We start from the raw sequence: 22,319 nt of genomic DNA on the forward strand, positions 1-22,319 counted from the left end.
TGAAGTCGGACGCTTAACCGACTGTGCCACCCAGGCACCCCCAAAAAAAGCAATATTATTTAAAAGTGAGGAAGCTAAATGGACTTCATTCCACGCTTCACTTGAAGTGTAAACTGTAGATGTTGGAAGATTGCATTAAGTCATATACGTAATGAAAAATATACTGGAATGCCCAGAGAAAGTATACAAAAACACCCAGAGATATATACCAAAAAAAATTCACAAATAAATCAAGCTCTAATAGATGAGGGAAGGAGGGGCTCAAGTAACCCACAGGAAGGCCGGGAAAAAAGAGAGAGAGAGAGAAAGTGAGAGAGAGAGAGAGAGGGAAAGAGAGAAAGTGAGAGAGAGAGATAGGGAAAACAGAAGAAAAAAATTTTACAAGGGTAGACTTAAGCAGTAACATAATAATATTAACCTTAAATGCATATAATCTAAATGTACTAATCAAAAGACAGAGATTGACATAGTGGATAAACCCACTTGAGTTCTAACTTGGGCTTGACAAGGTTTAAGGTTCACACCTCTGTGGAAATCTGCTACTCCAATCTTTAGACTTTTCAATCTTCCTTCTATAGGAGGTAACCACCTCTTTATATATTGCCAAAGAAGTCTCCTGGTTTTCACACTTCACCTTCAGTTGGTAATTAATCACCCTCTGTTTTTCTCTGCCTGTCTTCGATGCATTAATTCCACCCAGCAAGTGCCACTAACTTCCACTGGATTTAGAATTACTACTTTTATTTTGCCCTTGTAAAGCCTGTCAGTGCATTCTTTGCATTGGAATCCTTTTACATTCTGTTACCATTAAAAGTTTTTGAAAATACATTGTGACAGATTGCCAAAGGTTTTCAGGGCTGCACCTGTCACTCATAATGTGCTCCTCATTATCATCCAGCCAATAAGTGATCTAATTCCCAAATTCCGTTTTAGAGTTTGCTTTCCTAAACCATGCCTGACCCCACTTGTAGATCTCACTTCCCCGGGAGGAAGATGAGGATTCACAGGCAAGAGGTATACTGTGGAGTGCCTCAGGGTCAAGATTTGCGAGGAAGTGAAGGAGAAATATTGGGCAAAGGTAGGCGCTCGTCTGTGACACAGTTTTAACAAAGATCTCACATAAGCCTGTTCCTAATGTGTCTTTGAGGTCAGGGTTTATCCCTTTCACTCCACACTATGGATGCTCATTTGACATGGACTGCTCTCCGGAGGGCTTGTGTCCTTGGAGAAGAGTCTTTCGCATGGAGAGTTGCAAAATAATTCACCTTGGCCAATCAGAAGGAACATTTCTAGCTGCTCAGCATTTCAGTAGTGAAGGGGATCCTAGTGATGCACTGTATCCCCCATTGTACGCCATTGGAGCTTAAAAGAAAAAAAAAAGGGAATGGAGAAATTGTACAAAGGCAAACAGTAAAAGAGGATAGGAAAGCTAACAAGCCTCCAGAAAGCGATTATCATGATCTCTTAGCAGAAACAAGAACATTGTAGAAATAATAGCGTCACTTTTCTGATCCAGTCTTTAGGTAGCTGGCAGGACCTGAACATGGTAGTGTCCTTTAAGCAGGAATGATAAAATAGGATCTGTAAAATATATTCATACTTAGCGCAACCACTTTAGAGGACCAGGATTTCCATATTGCCCACCATTTAGAGACAACAATTCGGATCTCATTCTGTCTAGTCTGAAAAACTGGAAGACATTGACTTTCTGTGGTGAAAGATCACCAGGGAAGGTGAAGAGAAACAATTAAGTGTATCTTATTTATATTATTATGCATTCTTCTGTGTTGTGACTTATGTTTACTTGATAGCTTGTACTTTTCTTTAACATTATTTTTGAGAGAGCACAAGCAGGGGAGGGGCAGAGATAGAGGGAGACACCGAATCTGAAGCAGGCTCAGAGCTGTCAGCACAGAGCCTTAAGTGAGTCTTGAACTCATGGACTGTGAGATCAAGACCTGAGCCGAAGTCAGACACTTAATGGACTGAGCGGCCCAGGCGCCCTGATAATTTGTAAAATTAAGAAAGTCCCCATTGTGTTTTGGTTTTGTTTTGTTGTGTTGTTTTGTTTTGTTTTTTGGTAATAGTGATAGGGTCTGGAAAAATGGAATGTCTTTGAAGAACATTTCTTTTTAGATACCAGAAGACAATATCAAGAAGAAAATTTCACCTTATTCCATCTTAGATACTGAAATCTGGTATTACATTTATTTGTTTCTTAGCTGCTTAGATCACACAAATAATTTCACAGAGTTAACAGTCTTAAATTTTCAATTTGAAAATGTGTTCTCAAATAGTATATACTTACTTGGAATTCAACGTCCAAGAGTAAAATGGATGACTTTTTATTACTTTATTATTAATACAATTCATTTTAATGAAGGTCGAACATGGCACATATTTATATGTAAGTGTTTAGTAAGTTCTTTATTCAGTCTTGTGAAATTACAAGAACACCATTGGGAACAGAAAATATTCTGTTGCGTTAGAGAAGTTGCTCATAGCTTTTCATTATGTCCCAAATGTTTTATTACCCTACCATCACTTTCATCATTGAATGGAATAATATATTGAAAGCACTTTTTGGGGAAAGGAAGCAAAACTACTCAAATTGGATTTTAAAATAAGATAGTTTCAATTTATTCCAGATTTCTATTAGAGAGTGAATTGAGTTTCATAAATGTGAACTTTTAAATAAATTTTTCAGAGTGGACAATTATTGCTTTTTCTGCCAGAGGCAATACGAATTAGCAAGCTGTGGCCTTATTTAACACCACATTCAGCCGAGGACTCGTTGCCTCCTTAACAGCACCCCTAACAAATTCAGATATTGATTCTACAGAAAAGGTGTGGTTGTAATTCTAATTCTTAGCTTTGAACATGCAGTCCATTCTTATTTCCACAGCACACAAGGTTACTAATGATTCAATGAACACTAAAAATAAGGTAAAATTATTGAATCCAAATATGGTATTTCACTTTAGCTTGTGAAGTCAGGTTCGTCTTATGTGCTTTCAACCTAGACTTAACCAATGCAGATTAGTTAAGCCTAAGAAAAACTGAGCCTTCGGGCGCCTGGGTTTCTCAGTTGGTTAAGCGTCTGACTTTGGCTCAGGTCATGATCTCGTGGTTCAGGAGTTTGAGCCCCAGCCGGGCTCTGTGCTGACAGCTCAGAGCCTAGAACCTGCTTCAGATCCTGTGTCTCCCTCTTTCTGCTCCTCCTCTGCTCATGCTCTGTCTCTGAAAAAATGAATAAATGTTAAAAAAATTAAAAAAAGAAAAACTGAGCCATTGTTTTTGAATGAGGGTGAATATTTGTGTTGTTTTTCTTAGAAATGGAAATAAAAACAGAAAAAATATTAACCTTGAGCAGAAAGATCTATATTCTCATTGTTTACATAAGACATCCCAAGGATACTGGATTATCCCAGCTCCTTGCCAAGTGGGGCAGTCACAATATCACATTTCTTTAAATGTTTGAAGGAAAGGTGAATATAGCAAGCTTTTAGCTAAGATTTCTTAAGATTAGCATGGGCCCTTGCTTTCCTAGTGCAAATTTTAACTTAAGAAAAATTTACTATTTTTCAGCCATAGAAACCAGAAATAAACATTTTTGCCACTGAATTTAGTCATTCCCTCTGTTAATGTTATGCATTGTGACAGAATTGCTGCTGAAATATTTAAATTATAGCTCACCAAAGGGCTATTGAAGGATAGGTATTATTTGAAAAAATAAATAATTGTTTCATCTTACTTCAAGAAGTCAACAGAAGATTCATTTCTAAAGCAGCAATTTTTGAACCTTAGCACAAGAACTGAAATAATAGGTTCAGGGGAAAGAACAGCATGTGTTTGTTAGTATAAGAAAGGACTTGGTCAGATTCAAGGAGTGGTCTATCCACAGAGGATTTGGAGTCCTTCCCACTTTGAAGTCCCTAATTATTTAAGCACAGGTTGAGCACATGAGGATACATGAATACTACAAGGAGCTTGGATATCTGTGAAATGAATTCAATACAAGTACTGAAACTACCTTTTGTAATATTAATTTTGTATCCAGTCTGAAGCAACTTGTAAATCAGAGCTGGGGTTAGGGTAGGACAAAGATAAAACAAGTTTATTATATGCTTTGCTGGTTTTAAATGCACAATGAAATTGCTTACATTAACAGGCCTGTTGATTTGATTTCTCTAACAGAAGTTCTTGTGCTTCTTATTGATTAAGTTTTATATATTGATTTGAATTTTGGGTAATAGTGTTCTTGTTCATTAAAGAAGGTTTAATTTAATTACTCCAGGAAAGTCTAAATTCTGTGTTCCAAGTTTATTACCATTCTCAATTACACGCTCTGCACAGCTGCCAGAGTGACCTTTATAAAATACAAAACTAATCATGTCACTTTCCAGCTAAAAACCCTTCAAGAGCTCCCCATAGTCTTCCAAATAAAGTTCAAATTCCCTAGCTTGGCCACAAGATAGTTCATGATCTAACTCTTGACGGCTGCCCTTTCCTGGCTTCCCAAGGAGTAGGGGCAAATTGTGAAATCTGCCATGCTATTTTTAACATTTATACTAAGCATTCCCCAGTCTTTCTGAAACTGTTTTTATCCCTACACCATTTGTCCTGACTTGCAACTCATTCGATTCTGCCTTTATTTTTTTTTTAGTTAAAGAAAAATGTTTTAATGTTTATTTATTTTTGAGAGGGGGGAGAGAGGGAGGGACAGAGAGAGAGATGGAGACGCAAAATCGGAAGCAGTTCCAGGGTCTGAGCTGTCAGCACAGAGCCCAATGTGGGGCTTGAACCCACCAACCATGAGATCATGACCTGAGACAAAGTTGGACCCTTAACTGACTGAGCCACCCAGGTGCCCCTCTGATGTGCCTTTAAATCTTTGGAGCTTCAACACTCTCTCTTGCGTTGTTTACTTTTCTCTATTTTGTTTCCTGTTTCCCTCTTGACTTGTTCCATTGCTGACTCCACCAGTAAAACTCCTCACTCTGGGCCTTGCCTACAGACCCCGTTCCTCACATTCCCTTAAAGGGTCATTTAGATGCTGTCTTCAACCTTACGTTTCTGACTCCACTTCAAGTTCCAAATTTACAACAGAGTTTGATACTTGTTGAATTTTAAAAACATCTTTTCACTTTTATATCTTAACGTTTGTTAATTTCAATGTTCTGAAAATTTTTTTCCCTTCTTTGTAGAGGGCAACATGTTTAATATCTCCAATAATAACTTTCTCAAAAGGACACCCACTTTGATCATTCTTTCAAGAAATATTTATTAAGTATCCATATGCTGTATCCTCTTTGTTGGGGACACTGCAGAGAACAAATTAATGAAATATCAAACTAATGACGCTTATAGTATCACATTGTGCCAGACTTGCCATGCCTCTAAATTAAATATATGTGTTCATTGATGGCTTTAGGAAGATACAACCTGATAACAGATTGCAGAATCTGATTGCCTTTTTATTATCCCATTACTATTCCCATATGTAAAAAGAAGTCCCTGACATAGTATAGGTGATGTGTATTATATTTCTCTGTGTCGATATGTGTTGTACATTGTGAGTGATGTTTGGAATGAAGCTCAATATGATGAGACTTCATGTGAAACTTTTATTACTGATGTAACTCTAGGCATTGAAGAAACCCTGAACTTCTAGGTCATAATTTACAAGTGCAAACGACAAAATAAGTGCTATTTATCCATATAAAAACCTGTGAATTGTGATTATAAAAAGAAGTCTTAGTGACAGGATTTTAGAATCAAAGATTTCATCCATAAATTTGATACTTTGAGTTCAATCCTTTAGGTTGTCGTCCTGTCTCATATTAGATGCGGTAAGGGAAGGGGCATTGTCCAAATGAAACACAATTAAGTATAGACTTTTCTTTGCAGTATGCTTCCAGGATAATTTCGGTAATCCATTTTCACAAATCAGGAAGCCCAGCCATGTCTGAACTTTTCCTTCATAATCAGTTTATTTGGGTTAAAGGAGTTTTCTATCAAGAAGTATATCGTTATTTATAGTCATTATGCCGCCTTCATTTACCAGCAAACTGACATGAATGTATTTAAAAAATGTTTCCAACATGATACCTAGAAAAGAGCGTATGCATTTAAAATAACTGAAGTGTGAAGAGATGGTTAGAGAGATTGTTGTGAGTCATTCAGCAGGTTTATGTCTCTGAGATTCCAGCTCTGACGGGCATTACACAGTAGAAGCATGAGAACATGTTTCTTATGTCAGTATATAATCCCCAAGGAAAGATGGCGTCAGTAGCAGAACAATATTCAAAGATGACTGATTCAGACAGACCTAGGTTCAAGCCTGTTGCATGCCATGTAAAAACCTCAATATATTTGGTTAATTAATTGCACTCCCAATCCACCGATGCATGCAGCAAATAGTAATTGAACACTTAGCATTGTCAAGGTCTGCCTAATTGAAGTTCATATTCTAGCAGGAAAAATAACCCATACGATTTAAATAGAGTTAGTACAGTTGTGATGAATATTATGACAGAGGAATGTAAAATATTATGATTGAGGATAAAAAGTAAATTAGTCAGGGCCCTCATCTCTAACCTGTGTTTAATAGATGCAGTATACCTACTTCATAGGGTTCATATATATTATATATATTACTGCGCTTAATCATATGTATAATCACATTTATTATATATTTATAATATTATTTATAATAAATTATAATAAACATATATAAACAATTATGTTATATATATATTATATATAATTCACAATGTTTTAGCACTTTTCACTTGGTAGATTTTCAAATATAGAACATAAATTATCAGGGATGTGAGACTCAGATTTGGGTAGCAAACATCAAATGATCAGTTAATGACTAAACATTTAGGATACAGCGGTGAGAAATTACTTGGTGGAGACTTCTATGTTCATTGGAGACTTATAGCACCACCATCATGAGCAGAGTTCCAACAGCCTTAACAATGTAAGTTGCCTATTATGGCCTCTAACGTTAGGCAAGTATCAAAGTTAGTATTCTTGGATAAATTACCTACAGGGGGAATATGAGCATGATGAACCTATGAGGGAACAAAATGAGAAGATGAAATATATAAACATCAGTAAAACTCAAAGAAGCTTAGGTTTTGCTATAACAATTTTAAAAACCTTGAAAATCTCAGTGACTTAAAACAATAAAAGTTTAATCAAGTTACATATCTATTAGGATGTGGCCACGGCTTGTGCTTCAATCTGGGAGTCAAAGTAAAGGGAGAAAATATCAGCTCTTTTAAGTTATGCACAGAGGCGACACATATCATTTTCTGTCATATCTTATACCTAAAGCAATTCATATGGCCAAATGTTCTGTCCTTCCAGATGGAGTATAAAATTTTCTCCAAGGGGGAGGAGAGAATAAGTATAAGCAATATTACCATCTACCATGAAATTATAAAATAGAATTTTCATGATACAAACTAACAAAATTCAACTCTTCATAAACTATAGAATTCACTCTATTATTTCTTCATAATTTCGGTGGTTAAATATTGCTTTGTGATTTTTAAAGGAGTTCAGAAAAAACAAAATAAAATATATCTTTTCATGCTGTTCTGGACCCACAGAGTGCAAACATTCCATATGGCACCAGGATTGTTTCTTAATGTTTGGTGCATTGGGGATCTTACTGATTGACATTAGGCAGAATGTATGAACATGACCTTGGGAAAATATTGTGAATTTATTTGCAGAAGTTATAAGAAGATTATTTTTCCATTTGAATTCCTGTTATTATCTTTTCAAAACAATAAGAATGAATTATAATCATCTTTTATAAATAAACTGAGGTTTGAGTACTGGTTATACAACTCTTCCATAATGAATTCATTTGAGACTATCCACTATGAGATATGGGATTAATATATCTAAATGTAATTATAATTATTTGAGAAAAATAATATGAATATAATAAAGATGAAGTAAATATAAATATTAACTGCATTTCAAGCGATTTTGATAAAAATATCTTTTCTCATTAAAAAATGTATTTTTAAATCAATTTAGTAATACTGTGTGTTCAATCAAGATTCAGGAAGCTAAAGCTAATTGGTAAAAACAAAGTGTAAACTATTTCTAACTATAAATTTAATATAATTACCTAAAATATGAACTTGTGCACATTACTTAATTTCTCCACTTGTTTCACTTCCTATATCTACTTCTATCCTTTTAATCTCTTCTTGTTATTGAGCCAACTACAGAGGATATTTCAGGTGTTCAGAGAGTCGAGAGCTAAACATTATTCACTATAGTACATACATTTTGCCTGAAATTAATTTTTGTCGAAGATAGTTTTAAATGTTGGAGAATCATTCAATTATGTGTACCTGAGTTCACGGTTTCAATTCCAGTTCTGTCCTTGTGTGAATCTCTAAAAATCCCCAGGCCTCAATTTGCTAGCTTAAAAAACGATTAAGATAATTAAAGAAATAACAATTTTATACAGGCATTTTGAGAATTAACATAAAATACAATCCAGTAAGTGCCTGACACGTAGTAGGTCTTTGTAAAGGAAATGATTAGCAGCCAACCTTCAAGTCTTTCTTTTAGGGGACTCTCTAGGAAGTAAAGGAAAAAGCATATGGTCAAATGTCTTATAAATCTTCAATAACAGCTCCCTAGAAAACTCTCCTCATCAATGGAATGCTTTGGCAGGACATGCCTAGTTTGGAATACTTAAGGTACATAAACCGAATCTGTAGATTTGTGGCACTTGACTTTCTGCAAAATGTCAAGCAACATGGATCAGTCTGAAGATAAAATGGAAATTTTCATGATCAAAATCACACTCTTTTGATAAGCAATGAAAACATATGTCAATTAGAAATCTCAAATTTTAATCTGAGCTAGTGCAAATCCTAAAATGCAAGGAAATATGGAGGAGACATAATGGTGGTCCTAGTCTACTCTGTTTTGTATGTGCCTGTAAAATAATTGTCCTTACATTTGTTAGTAAAGCTTGGTCTCAACTTTGTGTCTGATTCTTGTGAGGCTAATTTTACAACCTAATCCTTTGTGTTGTATCAATATTTAAAAAATAATTATTATTTTGCTCCAAATTAGAATACTATAGACATCATACAAGAGAAACAAGTGGTGAATTTTGTACTTTAACATGTAGAAATCATGTCATTGTCCCAATTTCTTTTTCAATATAGTTTTATACATAATTTTATAACAAAACTATAAAAAACTATAAATGGGAAAATCATTCAGGGGACAGTGAGTCAGACTGTATATAGCAGGATGCCTTTATCTTCAATCAACACAGATATTAACAAAGAAAATCATTGATCATGAATTTCGATTGTTATATTATCAATGCAAGTTGGCCAAAAGATATAGCATATGATTTTGTCATTTTAATTGTTTCTGTTTGTTAAATATATTTATAAATTAAAAGAGGGAATGAAATGTTCTAATTTAAAATTAACTACTTTATAAATATTGGATGCTTTTGCAGAATCATATAAGTAAGCATCTTTATTCATATCTATTAACAGGTTTTTATAAGATGATAATAAAGCATATGCTGTCGATACATAAAATATTACCTGAGAAGAACAATATTTAATTATCTACATTGCCAATAGGAAAATTATTGTTCATGTGGTTAATTTAAGGGGACTTGCTGCCATTACTTAAAACCATGTTCTTATTAATGTTAATATTTTCAGTTTATCTAAAACATATATTAGCTGAATTGTGAATGGGAAGATATTTATCCAATTGTGTAAAGTTATTTTTTCCTTGTGTCAAGCTAAGATCCAATCAACCAAAAAAGATCTTAGGCTGGCATTCTATAATGGTGTATAAAATAATACACTGTATGTCATATTACATTGATTAAGTTTTGAAATAACTTAAGTTGCATATGTTATATTTTAAGGATAAAAACATGCACCTAGCAATATTACCAAATACATAGAGAAATACTGAAAGGAACCACAAGAATCTATTCATTGTATTACTTGAATCCAATGATATAATATGGGCTTCATCTACCTTCAGGAATACACTTAACAAATATAGAGGCAATTTAGCATTTTCCCAATTCACATCTAGTACAATATTTAAGAAGATTTCATCTAATTGAACACATGTTGGAACAAATTTAATAAAAGTGTTCTTGTAAATGCTTCAATGGCTAGATGGGAGACAAGCTAGGCAGGCAGTGAAGTGAACATCATTCTGGTTGGGCTCTCCAGGCAAAGAAGTCATTTGCAAGATGTTTTGACTGCTGAGAATGTCAGCCATAATCAATCTTAGAGATAGAAGGCGGCTGCAAATGGGTGAGGTAATGTTCAAATTCATGGAAAGATGACTAGTCATAATAAAAAGAAATGGATATGGCTCTACCGCCATGAAAGAATTCGAGAACATTTAGGTTCGCAAATGGTAAATTTCTATCTTATTGGAGAAATGTAGTCAATGTAGTTATGTAACATAGTTATCACCTTCCAGAGCTGTGTGTATCTACCCTACATCCTTTAGCTTTGGGGAAGAACGCATATTGTAAGGAAGCACACTTTAATACAAGCGGTCTCAATTCTTAATAGAAATACAAAAAACATAGACTTCCTATATATCTTTTTTTTTAAACAATAAAGTTGTATTTTTCTTTAATGTTTAATTCAAGTTTCTTATTTAATCGGATCATTCCCTGGAAGGTACAAAACTAATATATCCACCTTTTGTAGGTTTATCAGGGAAAACATATTGGAATCTGACTGCTTCACTAGGATAGGGGAAAAGCAGTTCAGAATATTAACAAGTATGTGAAACATTTAGTCTTATTATATTCAAGCATTTTAAACCCCTGCAGCTGGACTTGGGTAAGCATGTTTCACAGAACAGATAGCAATGATTTTAGAATATTACCAAGTTTTGTTTTGTAGAGAAATATTCTGTTTTACTTAATAGTGCATTTTCTCAACCATTTTGAAGATTGTGCGCAAACAGTTTCACCTAGTTTACAGAGAAAAAATTTACCTTCAACATTAATTCAATCCACAAACATTGCATAAGTACTTGGTATAAGGTTCCATCCTGGGAATTGGAGGTACAAAGCCACACCTAATCCAGGTCAATAAGTAGATGAGAACACAGTCGTGGAGGAGCATAGCTCTCATCTGCACTACAAAGAGTGGCAAATTAATGATGTACTGCTACAGAAAGGTATTCACACTTAGTCACTGGAACCCGCAAGGAGTTTCCTTTTAGTTTTGCACTTAGGAAAATACTTGAGTCCAGATGGGGTGGTGTATGGTGGAAGGTGGGGGATAGAGGAGAAAGAAGGTAAGTGGTACCTTATCTTTTTTCCCCTCCCCTTTTAATAACAGAGACTCAAGCCACTCTATCTATTGCACCTCTGTCTATAAATGGACAGAATACTATTGTAAGGAAAAGATAACCCTAGACCACACACTAATAAAAGCTATTCTGATCATTGATAGAGGGCTTCTTCATTATTCTATCTTGTCTCAGGATGTATGTTAAAGAAAATCACTAGTAAACATTTAAGTGTGAAAACTTCAATGCCAGTACTCCCATCTTATAATGGCAAAGCCGATTCAATAATGTTCTTTATAGGTTTTATAAGTGAAACTTGCTTAAAGTTCTACACTTTCCAAATTAGAAGGTAATTAATGCATTATCTCTACTCTTTATCAGCCATGACAAGTCCGTAGACTTCTTTCTCAGAAGGAAATTTGAGAATTGGCTTACAATGATTTTCTTTAATCTGATCTCATTGATTACAGACATTCCTCAAAATTTGTGGCACTCATATTTTCTTAAATGAATGGAAGTTTTTTTTTTCTCTATACACATTTCTTTGGTCATTTCAGTGTATTTATTTATTTCTTTATTCATTTATTTATTTGTTATTATTATTTTGTTTTATTTGTATTTTTTTGTGGGAGAAAGGTGACAGAGGTTGGGTTAAGAAAAGAGGGCTTCTGTTGTCTTATTTAGATTTTGTTGTTGTTGTTGTTAGGGAGACAGTGTGTGTCTAAGTCCCCCCTATACAGAAATAAGTAGCTGTGAAGCTTGAAGCAATTCAGCCAAAATCTCAATCCAAAGCAGTATTCTCTGTAAAATGGCCTAGAAAACTAAAACTCACAGAGTTGAGAACGGTGATGTTAGAGATCTCCCCAGACTGGGCAGTGTTACCCAAACTGACAGTTAACCCATTTTTCCTGCAGACTTCATTGCTTTGAGAGACAAAAGTACTGCGAGCTTGATGTCCAATCAAGTGTACTCCTTTGTATGACAAATACAGAAAACAGTTTCTGGTATGGCAAGATACAGCAGAAAGAACCAGAAAGAACTTCTGGTGCCATGAAGACCTGATTTCAAGTTGTGTTTTCACTATGTAATGGTTTTGTGTTTTTGACAATCTGATATACCTTAACTCCAAGTTTATTCATTTCTAAAATTAGAATAATAAAAAGTCTCCAGTAAGTTTTTGAGATTAAGTTAGATAATGTAGAAACTACATAGGCTATAACATTTTTATTTCATGAACATAACTTATTCAGCTGTTTGGGTTAGCCATATGAGCATATTTTTAACAACGAGTACAAAAACATCACTGTGGTTATGTGGATAAGTTTAATGTATACAATGGCTTAACAACCAATTTTGCTCTTAATCCTGCCTTCAAAATTAAACAAAAAAAAATAGCATCAGCCATATTAAATTGTGGCATATCAAAGGAAACACTCAACACTTGAATTCATATTTCCTAGAAAAAAATTGTTTTTATTTAATAAGAATTTATACGCCTTCAAGTTTATATTTTAACTTTCTTTTTTCCATTTTAAGGTGTAGCAACATATCAATTCAAGTTGAATATGAATGTTGACAACTGCATTTTTACAAATAGAATATTTCTACCCAAGGAGAAAAGAAAGAAAAATTAGTTTTAGAATTTCATTATTGCTGTGGGACACAGAAATACATTTCTGTGGCTATGGGATTTCATGATGAATCATTGCAAGAGTTGATTGAAAAATAATATGTGAATATACTAAGCAGGATGAGTGGTTTTAGGAAAGAAAGTATTAAAGTGATCCCCTATATGACCTGAATATTTCACTTTAGGGTTATTTTTTCATCACTTCTAAGATATTAGCATACAAAAAGTAATGAAATACACTATGAAGAAAATCAAGGCATAGAGTTCTTTTTTAACTTTAACACTTTTATGTTGTCCTCACTATGAAAAATGAACATTAATGTAACAATTCAATCCTTACGATCACTTTTTTGGTCAGAGCTTTCTGCTATTCCAATTAAACAAAAGCTGTATTTCTTTCCTCCTTCCTCAGACAATAAAATAAGTGTGCATTTTGGGAAATATTCACATTGTTTATGAAAAATGCACATGAATAACTATTAAAAGGGATTTTTAAAAAGCAACTTGTGGAAAACCAAATAATTTGCATTTTCCCTAGGGAATGTTTATTAATTCCTTTTTTTTAAATTTCTTGGAAGTATATGTTGTTACTTCTCACTCACTCTACACTCTGTGCCATTGTTGAACATCTGGCTTTCTTGGAATTTCATTCTATTTTCTACATGATGCTTCTCCTTTCTCATTCTTCCCCTATGTCTGTGATTATGTATCTAAATCTTCCTTTATAGCCGACCTTCCACTACCAAGTTCCTAAAGTATACATACATCCAACAACCATATATCATGATTCTCTTCTCATCTGTCTGTTTTGTAGCTTTTTTAAAATGAAGATTATTTATGGTTTCTTGGATGATCTTCTCTAATTCTGTTTCAATGATCAAAATTGTAATTATTTACTTACATATCATTGATTCAAAAAGAACTGTGCTTCTTGGTTATAGAATTATTATGTTTTCTTTAAGTTTATTTATTTAGAGAGAGCACAAGCAGGGGAAGGACAGAGAGAGGGAGAGAGAGAATCCCAAGCAGGTTCCACACTGTCAGCACAGATCCTAACATGTGGCTTGAACTCATGAACCGTGAGATCCTGACCTGAGCAGAAATCAAGAGTCAGATGCCTAACCAACTGAGCTATACTGGTGTCCCTGGAATTATTATGTTTTTATACTTCTAATTCAAATCCAGAAAGTTTACAGGATTGTATCCATTACTTCACCTTATATTTAATAAACCCATTATTCTCTAAAATCAGTGCTTTGGTAATCTTGGTTATTTGGTTTTTGTAGTCTTGTAACCAAGCTTCCAGGAAAAGAACTGTATTTTTAAAACCTTAAGTCCTGTTACTCCTTAGTCATCCAGTGAATTACTTTGTTTTCTTATTATCATAATAATCTATTATAATAGATTATTATCAATAATCGGACTTTCTTCATTTACATGTAATTCCATAAATGTCCTAAATTCTCCATCTCCCAAGTTTTGGTGTGACGTTGGTGTAACGTAACCCTGCTTTTCTGATTCGGTCTCATTGCCCCGCAGGCAAATCTGCGTGGTGGGCTTGGGAAAACTGTGGAAACTCACAAGCCTATTCTAACATACAGTGAAGTTTAAGAAATAGTGCTAAAAATACCAGAAATTAGATGAAAGTTTAACATTGATCAATATCTAATATTGTGAGCATTCCTTAAGTTATTTAAGTATAACTAAGTACGTTCACCTGCAAAATGAGATCACTGAGTTAGTGATCTCAGTCTCATCAACTGAAGATAGGAGTCACTGTCCCATCCCCCCAAAATTAGAAAATTCAATATAAGATAATGCAAGGAGGGTTTATTATTTTAAGCTATTTATGAAGACGTAAGTGTGTGGAAATGATAAGGTGGCAATAGTCATACGTTACCTCACCTGGGCTTAAAAGGGAGCAAATAATTAGTCACTCCACCCCGAGTAATGTTATATGGCCACTTTAAGGCTATTTGTAGCAAGGAACATAAAATCGCAAGAAAACCAGAGGTACTTTTCTTTGATATAATCCAGTAGGAAAACTTTGGGGATTAAAGAAAGCTGAAGCATTGGGAGTTCACTTTAGGGATGCTGTGCTGTGCTGTGGTTCTAATATTTTTTATGTAGATACTGAAAACTAGTTGTGTGGCTCTAGTTATGCCTTCTGTTCTATCTTAAACTTGGCATTAACTCCAAAATATATTATAAACATTTCTTAAAGTCTCTGTCACGTGGATGGCACATTTTCAGAAGTGACACTGATTTTTGTGGCTATTATATTTGTTTTTCTATATGATTTCTCTCCTTTTGTGAAACACTGTCTTTATGAAAATAGAAAATTTGTCAATAAAAGTATTTGAGTTAAAAGAATACAATTTGCATTCAGGTAAAAGACAATGAAAATTGTGAACATAGCTTTCTCATAGAAATGGTTCTGTATCCTAGAAACAAAGTTAAAATTACTTTAGGTCAAGATTTGTCATTATTTTCACTGCTGTTTTTGAACCACTGGAAGTTCTGGAAGATTAAATATGCATTGTGCTATGTAGTCTGCTCGTCTTAGTGGTGTCAAGGTACTTAAAAGAGAATCTTATAAATACTTAGAATTGTCTAAAGTTCTATTTTTGTATCTGAAATTAGGGAATGGGAATTTAAGAAACAAATGAATTGATTTGCAAGAGTATAGTCAGGGTAGTGTCAAAAAGAAGAAACTTTTAAGCATTAAGTTATCATGCCTTGGCTTAAACATAAAATGCTAAGTATTTGATATTTGAAAAGACAGATTACTAATAAAAATGCATATTATTTCTGAAAACATCTCTAGAATATTCTGAATCCAATACAGAAAGCACAGGAAGCTGAATGCAAGAAGTGAATGGGCTTTTTCCAGAGAGTCATAAGTTTTTAAGAAAGAAAGAAAGAGAGAGAGAGAGAAGGAGGGAGGGAGGGAGGAAGGGAGAAAAAAGAGGGAGGGAGGAAGGAAGGAATGAAACAAAGAAGAGAAAGAAAAAGAGAAAGAAGAGAAAAGAAAGAGAAAGAAGCAGAGGGAGCAAAGAAGGGAGGAAGACAAAGACAGCATAAGGTCTTTTTTGTGGGTAAAATAACACTTTATATAAAAATTTTAAGATGTGGAACTTTTCTAACAAATTGTTTTCTCCTTTAAAACACATTCTTCCTAAGTCACAAATCTCTTTTTTTCTTAATCTTTATTTCATATGAGAGATTTGTAGTATAACTGAAAGCCATTTGCCTTTATATTTTTGTGTAAATTAGGCAAAGCTTATTTGGTATCCAGTATTTGAATAATAATATTAGGTAATTTTTGATGTATGCATATTTTGCTTATACTCTCCAATAATGTTATTATAATTAAAAAATGCACATAATTCTGTGCTCCTGGTAGCATAATTCTTATTTGGCAAAAAAAAAAAAAAAAGTGAGTGGCAATCAGAAACTAGTAAGAAAGTAAGTACCTACCATCAGGCTGTTTACTAACCATGATAAACATATCGATCATGGAAAATCTGAGAAAACTGAAAATTAAGCTTCCTCTACTATAAAGTTTGAATTTGGAAACTTGATTTGCTTAGTTTTTTTTAATGACCCCAGATGGTACATAATGATAAGTTTGTAGTTGAGGAGAGGCTATGCGTAAATAATTTTATAATGTATGATGATATTAGTAGACATATTTAGAAAATCGTACAAAGACAAATCATTGAATATGACTTATAACTTAAGAACTAGGAGTAACGTGCTACACATGTAACATTTGCTTATACTTTCTATATTACATTGCAGATTATTAACATTTCTTCTCTACTAGGTTCTATAAAAATCTATACTCTCCTCTAGGATTTAAAATTTTTATTTTAGTTTAATATTTTTATTAAATATTCATTGATTAAATGTAAATATGTAACACAAACATAATTTTGGTAAGCTCATTTTTACATGTCATCTTCTTTTTTTTCTTTTTTTTTAGGTATCCTAAGGGAGCTCTCTAATATCCAATTCTGATTACTTGTTTAAACATTTAACATTGTTAATTATCATGGCAAAATTTTTAAGAATATATTCTCATTTCTTTCCCATTCTGCATGCAAATAAAGCAGCTTAAGAGTCAAAAATAGTAGCTATTCTCTAATATTGGATACTAAATGAAGATATACTAGCTAAACTGAATTATTTTCTAAAAATGCACGCATGTCATTTATTATCATATAAGTTTAATTATTCAACTCTTTTATTAACTCACAAAATGTCTTTGTCTATGTTACATGCACTAAACAGATTTTGCTTGCATACTGTCAAAGAGTGCTGTACCTGTAACAACTTTTGTTCAGGACTATTGTTTAGAGGGGTGCGTGATTGTGTGTGTGTGTGTGTGTGTGTGTGTGTGTGTGTGTGTGTGTGTGTGGTGTTCACACCTGCTGTATTTATCTCCTGCTCTTATATTGATTTGAAAGATGATGGAATTTTTTATTAGAAATAAAGATACATCTATTAATCTTGTAGTGATCCTATCTCTGCATAACATTTTTATAGAATTCTTCCTTAATCCTGAAGAAAAAAGATGATAAAAGATTTAAGTCTGCTTCAAGGTAAGGTGGTTAGGATGGTCAGGATCAATGCCCTGGGTGTCTTCTGCCTATCTCCTTTATTCCTGGCTTTTTAATACCTCCCCTTGTAGGAGTGAATAGAGAGATAAGTTATATTTAGATATTAGGATATGAACACAGAAGAGCATTTTCCATTCATCTTTTGTTTGCTAGATCATAAGGACCAGGGTCTTTGAAACCTTGGATTAAGAATTGTGTGACCTTGGGACCGATGAGTGAGCAAAGGAATGACAAATTTAATGTTCCTATTTGGTTTTCTTCATCACTGCCCTGCCACACAGAAAACAGCTATGTGTAAAGGTCTGGAGTGTGAAGAATGTTTTAATTTGAATGATCACGTAGATGATAAGATAGAAGGTATAAAAATTGTGTTTACTTCTGGGCACCTGGGTGGCTCAGTTAGTTAAGCATCTGACTTTAGCTCAGGTCATGATCTCATGGCTTCTGAGTTCTCATGGCTTGTGAGTTCAAGCCCACAGCTGGGCTCTATGCTGACAGCTGAGAGCCTGGATCCTGCTTCTGATTCTGTCTTCCTGCCTTTCTGCTCCTCCCCTGTGTTCTCTCTCTCTCTCTCTCTCTCTCTCTCTCTCTCTCTCAGAAATAAATAAACATTAAAAAATAGTGTTTACTTCTAGAATAACTATGCCTATACTTGTACCTGCTTGTACCTGGCTGGAATCTGATGAGATACGCCAAGGAGGTCAGAGTCTCAGTCTGTATAAAAGTCAGTGACCACAAAGAGGACAGGAGGGGGAGTGCTCTAAGATCTCCAGAGGCACTTAAAGTTGTATATAGAGAAAAGGAAGATGTTTTGTGGAAGTGTATGTTGTTTCCTGTCTGTGATTCCCTTCAGGTGTTCATATGGCTTTCTTCTGCTGCTCTGCTTTATGTCACTAGTGGGAGGGGGACCGCTTCACCCTCCGCCTGTTGTCTGACCAAAGCCTCATAACCGAGCCTCATTTATTAATGGGTATGTCAAACAAACACTCTTGGGACAATTTAAGTAGATTTTATTTTTAGAAGAAAACTTTTTATGTACGTTTAAATTATATTTTCTGTTTGTCATTTTCTTTTCCAAAATAGTAATGAAACATTACAGCATGAACCCAGATGGATCTGTTAAAATACATGTTTCACTTGCAGTTGATACAGAGGCCAGTTTGCTGCATCCCATACTGGCCAGGCACACCCTCTGACCTCAGCCTTTGCCTTTACTCTTCTATTCAGTCTGTCTAGAATGCTTTTTCCCAAGGTATCTGCTTACTTTATTCCTTCATATTCTTAAGAGGTTTTACTCCAAAATGTCTTAGTGGAGCCTTTTGTAAACAACCCTTTTTAAAATTACTAACCTCTCTTCATACTCTTTGTACAATCACTGCTTTTTTTTTCCTCCAACAACAGAGTCTAAATCTGTTATTTTGCTTATTTCTACTTCCCTCTGATAGAACATAAGCTTCAAGAATTCACAATTTTTTTGTGTTTTGTGTTCAAGACTTTGTTTAGAACAAAGCTTAGCACAAATTAGTAGATGATAAATAATTCTCAATGAACACAATTAATTAGTGAAAGGATCCTTGATTGTGAAACTTATATTTCAATCTTTGATCACAGCGATCTGTCTTGCCATCCCTCTACTCTTTTCTTTCTCACTGCTCTTTGATTTCTTACAGACTTTAGATGCCTAAGAACTTCAATATTTTACTTAGACTCTAGCATACCGTGCTCTCCTTAAAACTGTGTGCTTGATCATTTGGACCATTTCCTCGTCACCATCCTCAATCCCTTCCTATCAGTGCCTGTTTGCTGCGCCTGCCTACAAGTTCCAAGTCCAAGATCCAATACCCAGTCTGCCATAAGTAATCTTAGAATTATATTGCTAAGCTGATGGATAATAAAATAAAATAAAATAAAATAAAATAAAATAAAATAAAATAAAATAAAACAAAATAAATCATACAGGCAGGCAAATCATCACCCAAGAACAGATGTGAACAAAAGGATAAGTGGAGTTATTGGGCAGAGACACATACATGGCCACATGCAGTTCAGCTATGGAAGGGTGAGAGTTGGAGGTGGAAATGGTGTCTGTTTGATATAATGTCTAAGGAACATAAAAATAGCTCTATTCCATACCCCATCCATTCTCATGGCTTCTTGGGGACGAATAGTGGTGATTCATTTAGCCTTCACTTCCCACTATCCAGGGCTCCATTCCTGGTCTATTGTTGAATAAGTGACCAAAACAAATTTGGGGATTTGAGGCTTAATATTTTTTTAATATGAAATTTATTATCAAATTGGTTTCTATACAACACCCAGTGCTCATCCCCACAGGTTCCCTCCTCAATGCCCATCACCCACTTTCCCTTCCCTCCCACCCCCCATCAACCCTCAGTTTATTCTCAGTTTTTAAGAGTCTCTTAAGGTTTGCCTCCCTCCCTCTCTAACTTTTTGAGGCTTAACATTAAAAGCATGGCAATGGTTAAATTTTCCTGATGCAGAAGAGATTTCTGAACACTGTCTGAAAGAGGGTTAACAGAAAAACGAATTGTCTTCCGTGCTGTGAACAGCTTACACCCTTATAAGTAAAATTAATTTTAGGAAAAAAATGGCACAGTTTTACAGACCCACCCTTGACTGTAAAAAAAAAGCCTGAAATTGGACATATCTATCTAAAAATACATAGATTGTATAAATGTTAAAGTTTTTCTTGCTATTTTCCCTCACCACATTTCTTCCCATCCTGTGGTATTTGGTCACAAATAATTAAATTAATTAAAATTCTTGATCAATGCTATTTTCATGCCATTTGCTTTATTTTATTTAAATAATATAATGGCGTATTTTTATTTAGCACATATTCTTAAAGTGCTTACATTACATAAGGCACAATTCCAAGTGCTTTACAAATATATCGTTAAATATATACAGATGGAAGGTGTTACTATTATTCACATCTTTAGAAAGGAACTCAATGTAGAGAGATTTATGAATTTCCTGAGAATATATAAGTACTTAGCATAAACACTAGAGTTTGCACCTAAGGAGTAAGTCTCTGGAGTATGATTTAAAAAAAAATACTATGTTGTTTCTGAAGGTTGATATTTTAAATGGTTGTATTACCTAATAACTATGCTATTACTGATAAGTTATCTTATGTGCTCCTTTTTTTCCCCACTGATTTCCCTTATCTTTTCCCATGAATAACCATTATGCAGAATTTGATGTTTATTATTAACCTGTGTTTAAAACAGATGCATATTTATATTTTGATCTCAACTTCTGGCTTCCAGAACAGTTAGACAATTTCCTTCCATTGGTAAGCCACTTAGGTTAGAGAAACCTAGCAAACTAATACAGAGATACAGCAATAATAAATAACCACTGCTTTTGTTTCTATATCTTTATCTATTTATATCTATCAATCCATCTATCATTTATCTATTTTATTTATATGTCAAATTATAATGCTCTGACTACTCTGTTATTAATTTTATAATGCTGTGTTCTAATATCAACTTCAAAGCTTTGTACATTACAGCCTATTAATTTTTTTCCATAAACAAATGATTTCCTTTGGAAATTAAACTGAACATAAGCTTTGGGAAGTTATAATATTCTGTCACTTTTTATGGTCCTTCTCTATTCTTAGACATGATTTTTTTTTTTTTCCCAGAAGTCAGAGCCACTTTTACTGTTTGGAAGCATTTTCCTTCATATGACCAATAATTTTAAAAATCACTTACCATAATTTAAACTGGTGAATATGTAGCAACCTACCATTTGGTGATTAAAACGTTTACAAATTAAGGTCCTGTCATTTGGGGAAGCTGAGGTTGATTATTTATGTAATGGGCTTAAGTCTGATGATTAGTAATACTTGAGAGAAGGAAAGGCAGGTAAAAGAAAGTTCATCAAGGACTACTGATGCTAACTCCTACACCAAGCCAGAGTTCTTTCTCCCCAATTTCTATCTACCATGTTTTCATTCTTTTAGTCACCCAATAAGGAGCGTTTGTTTTACCGAAGAGGAAAAAGGCCTATGAACATATAACAACCCAATTTCTGGATCACGTGGACTACTGTCGGCTCCTGGTTCTAGTGCCCATTTCTTGTGAGGCCTAGAGTAAGTAAAATAAGAGATGAGTTAAATACTACTGTCTACCTTGTATGGTAATTATCACAGATTTACATCTTAGTAAGTGTTTAGCGTTTGGAAAAGTACCTGAAACATGGTAAGTACTGTATAAGTTTCCTGCAGTTTCAGAAATAATCTGGAATTCAGAACATAGAATTGGTTCCTAGGTTTTTTATGATTCCACTGATTCCCCCCACCCCCCAAAAAACACCTTGAGGACTATGATGCATTTATGGGGGCCTAACTTCTTTGCTGAACCCTTCCTTTCTGCAACTACGGATTTGGACTAAGTCTCAATCACAGATGGTTTTCTGACATGCTTATTAAAATAGTCATCTCTATTCAGTCCTCTATTTATCAATGTACACTAAAACTTATTTTCCTTACTCAGTATTCTTCTAATATTAGTCTCACCAAGGTTAACAAAGTTCTCTCTTAAGCGCTTGCTACTGTTGGTTATTCACCCTTGAAACATATTCTATTGGCATCGATAATGCTATTTTATTGTGGGTTATATTCTACTATCTGGATACTATTGTGGTTTTTTTAACCACATCTTAAATATTGTATTTCT

This window comes from Prionailurus viverrinus, chromosome D4 (assembly GCF_022837055.1).
Source record: "Prionailurus viverrinus isolate Anna chromosome D4, UM_Priviv_1.0, whole genome shotgun sequence".
Taxonomy (NCBI): Eukaryota; Metazoa; Chordata; class Mammalia; order Carnivora; family Felidae; genus Prionailurus; species Prionailurus viverrinus.